This window comes from Spermophilus citellus (assembly GCF_964194105.1).
Source record: "Spermophilus citellus genome assembly, chromosome: 4".
Classification (NCBI taxonomy): Eukaryota; Metazoa; Chordata; class Mammalia; order Rodentia; family Sciuridae; genus Spermophilus; species Spermophilus citellus.
In genome coordinates, this window is record NC_138185.1 from 63,222,705 (window position 1) to 63,232,404 (window position 9,700).

Below are 9,700 nucleotides of genomic sequence, written 5' to 3' on the forward strand. Positions count from 1 at the left end.
ACCTCCTTCTCATGGGTGGGAAAAGGCTTCACCCTCATAGTTTTTGTGTGTTTTTTATTTTTTATTTTTTATTAACTGATGAACAAGCCAGGGCTTGGCACATTTGAGGCAAGCATTTTACCACGGAGCTACCTCTCAGCCCCCTCATGGGTTTTTGTTTGTTTGCTTTGTAATGCTGGGGGTCGAACCCAGGGTCTCACACATGCTGGGCAAACACTCTACCACTGATCCATATTCCCAACTCATGCTTTCTCTTAAGGCAAGTGAACTGCATGAAGAGGAACTTCAAACATCGCCAGACAAATTAGCAGGTGCTTCAGAAGTCTGAAGAGCTCTGGAAATGCCATTCACTCTTCACACCTGAATAAAGCCCAAAGACAACAGTCTGTGGCTGAACTGAAATAAGAGGGCAGAGAGAAAATAGAAATATTTAAATTGAGAATGACCCGTATTTCAAGTTAAGCTGGGCAAAGTATTGTGTGTTTTCTATGGACCAAATGTGGACTCCACAACAGGGAACCAGCTATGGATCTTGAAGAAGATTCTGCCCTAGTAAGTTTCCTGCCTCAGGCAGCCCAACTTCAACAGGGAGAGGCTACCCTGGGCCCTCAGAGGCAGTGGTGAATGGACATCTAGAAAATGTATTGCCTGAGCTAGTGGACTGCAGTTACAAAACCCTGTCAGGGAAATCTCTGAGGATCCCACAAATGGGTCCCCATAAGAAAGGGCCAGCAAAGCACCCTGCACCCAGAACACGAGGCCAAAATATGGCTGATCCATTCAAGAAGACCATGGCTATCCCCTTCTCTCTCTTCCCTCCTCCTACCAGCACTAGAGAGACTAGAAATGATTACTAAGAAAAAAGAGTAGAGAAAAATGCCAAACCCACTTCCCACCTCTCCCTTTCCCACCGCAGGCTTCCCAAGCTGAGGCTGTCAGGGAGATGAAGAGACTATTTTGCTGACACAGATGTTCCTTGACTACAAGGGGTCAGGTCCTGATAAATTCATTGTAAGTAGAAAACACCATGAATCAAAAATGCATTTACAACACACACCTACCAAACGTCACAGCTTAGCCACACAGAAGAGTACGTGTTGCCACTCGTGACTAGGAGCTGTGCTCTCTGTCACTGCCTAGCATCCTGAGAAAGGACCACACCTTATACTGACAGCCTAGGAAGAGATCAAAGTTCAAAATGCCAAATATGGTTTCTGTGGGATGCATAAAAAATACCATGGTAAAGCTAAAAATAAATTTAAGTTCAGGGACTTGTCTATTTTATTATGAAAATTTTCAAACATACAGCAAAATTGAAAATTCTTACAATGAACATCTGTGTACCACCCACCAAATAGATGTTTGCTTTGTCACATATTATTCATATATCTATTCCTCTCTCCACTGATTAATCCATTAACTTTTTAGAGATACCTCTATTATGTATGAAAGTATACAAATAAGGATGAAGTTTTAAATTGGATGATATTTTTGGATTTTGAAATTAAACTGGACAAGATTTCATAACAATTCAAGTGGCTCTGAGAAATATGGAATGAGAAAGACTTCATCCAGTGTATGGGTAAGAATGAGTCCACAGAAACTTGAGAAAAAACAATCCATTTTTGATTGCCCCTATCTACCACATCCAGCACATGCAATAAAATTTTTATTCTGTTCTTGTTGATTGTTCTCAGTATTACTGCAACCATTGTTTTATTCCCAGGTGAAAAAGTAAAGAGAAAAAATAAAGATGGAAAGCTGTTTCTGTGCCTCAGTTTACCATTTGAGAAATGTAGTCAACATGACAGCTTTTTACAAAGATAATTGGGAGGTTTTTTTCTTGCCTCTGTTATGTTTCCTGTTATGTTCTATAGAGAATTCTATAGAGAATTAGATTTTTCTCACCATGAGAATATATTAGAGCTATTTGATAACAAGTGCAGCTCTATACAGAAGCCTGATATGAGAAGAAGTGTTGTTCCATTTCCCTTTTTTCCTAGCTTCCTTTTCTAGGAGGTGAGATAGGAAGAAAAAAGCTGAAGAACTATTGATATGTGCAACAACATGTTGAATACTGAAAACATTGCGCTGACTGAAAGAAGCCCTATAACAAAGAGTGATCACAGTATGGTCCTATTTATGCAGTATCTAAAATCTATGCTGGAAAAATATCCTAGGGTATAAGAGGAAAGATTGACTGGAAAGGAACACAATTGAACTTTCTAATCTCTGCTGTGATCCAAACTCCATGCTATAGAATTTATACACATTACCTCAATTATTTCTCAAAACCACTTTTTCAGGTAGTTATTAATTCCCCCATTTTATACAGACTTAAAGCTTAGAGAATCGAGGTACCGTATCTTACACCCCCATAGAATTTACTACTCCCTGAGGAATATAAAAATTAGCAAGTAAATAACACTTTTAGTAATCAATCCTAAGGCCATTCTCACCCTGATGTCCAAAGAGATTTACAAGAATGTTTTTCACAATGTTGTTGAGCATAATAGAAAATTAGAAGCAACCTAAGTGTCCATAATTATACAAGTTAGATTAGTTATGATACTTTCATCATATAGAAAACTGTGCTAATGTTGACAAATAACAGAGTTTAAAAAAAATAACACGCAACTTCAGCTCACAGCCCAAGGAGACATGTTCAAGAATGTTCAGTGCATTTTTGCATAAACACAAATATTAAGTAAAATGTAGAGATTATGTACAAATGGTTATATATTAGGAGAGGAGGAAAAAAATAAAGGGGGACTTGAACTTCTTATACACTTTGGTATTGTATGTATAGCTTGATAATTTTCACAAATACATTTTAAATACTGCTCTTATTGTGCTTAATTTACAAATTAAGATTGACTATATATTTGTATGCATTGGGAAAAGCATCATATGCATAGAGTATGTTACTGCCCAAGATTTCCCTCCATGGGGGTCTTGGAAAGTAACCCCCGAAAATAAGGGGGGGTATGTCAATATTGCACATAATTATGCTTTGTGTTATTCACACATGGAAGGAAGGTAAGAAGATGATAAGGTTGCCTTGATAAAATCTTTCCCATTACAGCAAATGACTTCTACAACCATGAACTGTCCAGATGCTGACAAAGGAAAACACTAGAATTGAAGGCAACCTCAGGAAACCTTGCATTTTTAAGTGGAGCTGAAAGCAAATCCATGACAATTGTGAATTAGAAATAAAATATGCATTTATTGCTAATAAGTAAATACAAAATATAAAAGATGCTGTTTTATATTCATAAAATTAGCAAAAATAAAAACTAGCTTTGCAAAATAAGGTTACCAAAAATTATATATATATATATTTATATACATAGACGTATGTGTGTGTTTGTGTGTGTGTATTTTATTCTTGCTAATTTTCAACATATATATTTTTAAAAACAAGTTTTTCAGTATTACTTGTGGGAATACACATTTTTATTACTTTAAGCAAAATGTCAGATCCAAGGAAAATTGAAGACAAGCCTTCCAACAATTTAGGAATCCTGCTTCGAGGGCCATAGTAAGAGAGGTTCTTCACCTGTGTACCAGTCCTTGCTTATTCATGATCACCTTCCATGTATTAGTTCACTGCAGTCCAAAAATTGAAATGGAAGATTAAAAGTTATAAACAATTTATAACTTTTAAGTAACTTTTAATGTAGTAGATGTTACAATTGTTTTGTCTTATTAATTATTGTTTATCTCTTACAGTGCCTAATTTATAATTAAGATTATATACAACCAGAGATATGAAAAATTGTGCTGTATATGTGTAATAAGAATTGTAATGCATTCCACTGTCATTTATTTTTAAAAAATCAATTAAAATTTTTTTTTAAAAAAGATTCACTATAGATCTGTATGCACTGGAAAAAGCATAGCATACACAGTAACTACCCAGGGTTTCTCAACACAGGGTGTTGGAAAGTATCCCCTGAAGATAAAAGGGGGATGGGGATAGCATACAGGAAGGTATACGGCAATATTAAATTTATTCAGCAGGCAAATTAAGTAGACCAGAGATGCATGACTCAATATGGATGAATCTTGAAAAAATGAAATTGACCTTAGGGAATTTCAACCATATCTGTAATGTTTTGTTTTTATTAAGAAGAAGGAGAGTCCGGTGTGGTGATATACACCTGCAATCCCAGCAGCTCAGAAGGAAGAGGCAGGAGAATTTAAAGTACAAGTTCAGCCTCAGCAACCTAGTGAGGCCCTAAGCAACTCAACAAGACCCTGTCTCTCAATAAAATATAAAAAAAGGGCTGGAGATGTGAGTGGTTAAGTGTCGATGGGTTCAATTCCCAATACAAAACAAAAAAAAAAAAGGAAAAACAAGGAGAAGGAAAGAAAGAAAAGAAGAAGGAGGACAAGAAGGAAGAAGAGAAGAAAAAGGAGGAAGAGAAAGAGGAGGAGGAGGAGGAGGAGGAGACGACAAAGAATAAACTATACTACAGAGCAATAGTAACAAAAACAGCATGGTACTGGTACCAAAACAAGCGGGTGGACCAATGGTACAGAATAGAGGACACAGAAACCAATCCACAAAATTACAACTATCTTATATTTGATAAAGGGGCTAAAAGCATGCAATGGAGGAAGGATAGCATCTTCAACAAATGGTGCTGGGAAAACTGGAAATCCATATGCAACAAAATGAAACTGAATCCCTTTCTCTCACCATGCACAAAAGTTAACCCAAAGTGGATCAAGGAGCTTGATATCAAATCAGAGACACAGAGTCTGATACAAGAAAAAGTTGGCTACGATCTACATACTGTGGGGTCGGGCTCCAAATTCCTCAATAGGACACCCATAGCACAAGAGTTAATAACAAGAATCAACAAATGGGACTTGCTCAAACTAAAAAGTTTTTTCTCAGCAAAAGAAACAATAAGAGAGGTAAATAGGGAGCCTACATCATGGGAACAAATCTTTACTCCTCACACTTCAGATAGAGCCCTAATATCCAGAGTATACAAAGAACTCAAGTAATTAAACGATAAGAGAATGAATAACCCAATCAAAAAATGGGCCAATGACCTGAACAGACACTTCTCAGAGGAGGACATACAATCAATCAACAAGTACATGAAAAAATGCTCACCATCTCTAGCAGTCAGAGAAATGCAAATCAAAACCACCCTAAAATACCATCTCACTCCAGTAAGATTGGCAGCCATTATGAAGTCAAACAACAAGTGCTGGCAAGGATGTGGGGAAAAGGGTACACTTGTACATTGCTGGTGCGACCGCAAATTGGTGCAGCCAATTTGGAAAGCAGTATGGAGATTTCTTGGAAAGATGGGAATGGAACCACCATTTGACCCAGCTATTCCCCTTCTCGAAAGACCGAAAAAGAGCATACTGACAGGCCCAGCAACCCACCCAGGGGCAGAGACGCCCCCCGCGCCTGCAAGGTAGGCGGACCTGCGACCACTGACACAACAGGCCCAGCGGCCCGCCAGTGGGGTAGACACATCGCCACAGTTGGGGGAGGGGGAGAGCTTTCACCCATGCCTGCAAGGTAGACGGACCTGCAACCGACAGACAGAACAGGCCCAACGGCCCGCGACTTCAAGGTAGGCGGAACTGCGACCCACTGGCAGAACAGGCCCAGCAGCCCGCGGAGGTGCAGAGCCTCTGCCCGTGCCTGCAAGGTAGGCGGAACTGCGACCCACCGGCAGAACAGGCCCAGTGGCCTGCAGAGGGGCAGAGCCGGCGCCCGCGCCTGCAAGGTAGGCGGACCTGCTACCGACCGGCAGAATAGGCCCAGCGGCCTGCCGGCGTGGTAGGCACATTGCCCCAATTGGAGGAGGGGTAGAGCCGCCGCCCGCACCTGTGAGGGAGACTTTGCAACTATATAAGAGCAATATAAATATATAGGAGAAAATTCAATAACAGAACAGTTTCACCAAACAGGAAGAAACATGAACAGTATGAAAAGACAAGGAAAGAAAGGACCACAAGCAATGCAGGTCAACTCAACGTTAGAAGAGGTAATATCTGCAGCAGATGGAATGTCAGATAAAGAATTCAGGATATACATGCTTCAGATGATCTGCAGTCTCAAGGAAGACATTAGACAGCAAAATCAGACAATGAAAGATCACTTCGACAATGAATTACATAAACAAATCCAAGAAGCAAAAGATCAACTATACAGGGAGATAGAGGTTATAAAAAACAAACAGAAATCCTAGAAATGCAGGAAGCAATAAACCAACTTAAAAACTCAATTGAGAATACTACCAGCAGAGTAGAACACTTAGAAGATAGAACATCAGACAATGAAGACAAAGTATTTCAACTTGAAAAGAACATAGAGAGCTCAGCAAGACTGTTAAGAAACCATGAGCAGAACATCCAAGAAATATGGGATAACATAAAGAGACTACACTTAAGAGTCATTGGGATACAGGAAGGTATAGAGGTCCAAACCAAAGGAATGAGCATTCTATTCAATGAAATAATACGAGAAAACTTCCCAGACTTGAAGAATGAGACAGAATCCCAAATCCTAGAAGCCTACAGGACGCCGAATATGCAAAATCATAAGAGATCCACACCTAGACACATTATAATGAAGATGCCCAACATACAGAATAAGGAGAGAATTTTAAAAGCTACAAGAGAAAGGAAGCAGATTACATTTAGGGGTAAACCAATCAGGATAACAACTTATCTTTCAACACAGACTCTGAAAGCTAGAAGATCCTGGAATAACATATTTCAAACACTGAAAGAAAATGGGTTCCAACCAAGAATTGTGTATCCAGCGAAATTAAGCTTCAGGATGGACGATGAAATTAAAACCTTCCACGATAAACAAAAGTTAAAAGAATTTGCAGCTAGAAAACCATCTCTCCAAAAAAATCCTTGGCAAAACATTACAGGAAGAGGAAATGGAAAATAACAATGAAAACCATCAGTGGGAGGTAGAACAGTAAAGGGGGGAAAAATAATCAAAGAGGAAAACAAACCATGTTTAGTAACATAAATAAACAAATATGGCTGGAAGAACAACCCATATCTCAATAATAACCCTAAATGTTAATGGCTTAAACTCACCAATTAAGAGACACAGGCTAGTAGAATGGATCACAAAACAAGATCCAACAATATGCTGCATACAGGAGACGCATTTGATAGGAAAAGCATACACAGACTGAAGGTGAAAGGTTGGGAAAAATCATATCACTCATATGGACTTCGGAAACAAGCAGGAGTGTCCATACTCATATCAAATAAAATAGATTTCAAGCCAAAGTTAATCAAAAGGATAAAGAGGGACACTACATACTGCTCCAGGGAAACATACTCCAACAAGACATAACAATCATAAATATATATGCCCCAAACAATGGTGCAGGTATGTTCATCAAACAAACTCTTCTCAAGTTCAAGAGTCTAATAGACCACCATACAATAATCATGGGAGACTTCAACACACTTCTCTCACCAGTGGACAGATCTTCCAAACAAAAGTTGAATAAGTAAACTATAGAACTCAATAACACAATTAACAACCTAGACTTAATTGACATATATAGAATATACCACCCAACATCAAGCAGTTACACTTTTTTCTTAGCAGCACATGGATCTTCTCAAAAATAGATCATATATTATGTCACAGGGCAACTCTTAGACAATATAAAGGAGTAGAGATAATACCATGCATCTTATCTGATCATAATGGAATGAAACTGAAAATCAATGATAAAAGAAGGAAGGAAAAATCATGCATCACTTGGAGAATGAACAATAGGTTACTGAATGATCAATGGGTTATAGAAGACATCAAGGAGGAAATTAAAAAATTCTTAGAGATAAATGAAAACACAGACACAACATATCGGAATCTATGGGACACATTGAAAGCAGTTCTAAGAGGAAAATTCATTGCTTGAAGTTCATTCCTTAAAAAAAGAAAAAACCAACAAATAAATGATCTCATACTTCATCTCAAAATCCTAGAAAAAGAAGAGCATAACAACAGCAAAAGAAGTAGAAGGCAAAAATAATTAAAATCAGAGCTGAAATTAATGAAAACGAAACAAAAGAAACAATTGAAAAAAATGACAAAACTAAAAGTTGGTTCTTTGAAAAAATAAATAAAATCGACAGACCCTTAGCCATGCTAATGAAGAGAAGAAGAGAGAGAACTCAAATTACTAGCATATGGGATGAAAAAGCCAATATCACAACAGACACTTCAGAAATACAGAAGATAATCAGAAATTATTTTGAATCCTTATACTCCAATAAAATAGAAGATAGTGAAGGCATCGATAAATTTCTTAAGTCATATGATCTGCCCAGATTGACTCAGGAGGATATACACAACCTAAACAGACCAATATCAATTGAGGAAATAGAAGAAACCATCAAAAGACTACCAACTAAGAAAAGCCCAGGACCGGATGGGTATACAGCAGAGTTTTACAAAACCTTTAAAGAGGAACTAATACCAATACTTTTCAAGCTATTCCAGGAAATAGAAAAAGAGGGAGAACTTACAAATTCATTCTACGAGGCCAACATCACCCTGATTCCGAAACCAGACAAAGACACTTCAAAGTAAGAAAACTACAGACCAATATCTCTAATGAACCTAGATGCAAAAATCCTCAATAAAATTCTGGTGAATCGGATACAAAAACATATCAAAAAAAATGTGCACCATGATCAAGTAGGATTCATCCCTGGGATGCAAGGCTGGTTCAATATACGGAAATCAATAAATGTTATTCACCACATCAATAGACTTAAATATAAGAACCATATGATGATCTCAATACATGCAGAAAAAGCATTCGACAAAGTACAACATTCCTTTATGTTCAAAACTCTAGAAAAACTAGGGATTACAGGAACATACCTCAATATTGTAAAAGCAATCTATGCTAAGCCTCAGGCTAGCATCATTCTGAATGGAGAAAAATTGAAGGCATTCCCTCTCAAATCTGGAACAAGACAGGGATGCCCTCTCTCACCACTTCTGTTCAACATAGTTCTTGAAACACTGGCCAGAGCAATTAGACAGATGAAAGAAATTAAAGGCATAAAAATAGGAAAAGAAGAACTTAAATTATCACTATTTGCAGATGACATGATTCTATACCTAGCAGACCCAAAAGGGTCTACAAAGAAACTATTAGAGCTAATAAATGAATTCAGCAAAGTGGCAGGATATAAAATCAACACGCATAAATCAAAGGCATTCCTGTATATCAGCGACAAATCCTCTGAAATGGAAATGAGGACAACCACTCCATTCACAATATCCTCAAAAAAAAAAAAAATAAAATAAAATACTTGGGAATCAACCTAACAAAAGAGGTGAAAGACTTATACAATGAAAACTACAGAACCCTAAAGAGAGAAATAGAAGATGATCTTAGAAGATGGAAAAATATACCCTGTTCATGGATAGGCAGAACTAACATCATCAAAATGGCGATATTACCAAAAGTTCTCTATAGGTTTAATGCAATGCCAATCAAAATCCCAACGGCATTTCTTGTAGAAATAGATAAAGCAATCATGAAATTCATATGGAAAAATAAAAGACCCAGAATATCAAAAACAACTCTAAGCAGGAAGTGTGAATCAGGCGGTATAGCAATACCAGACCTCAAACTATACTACAGAGCAATAGTAACAAAAA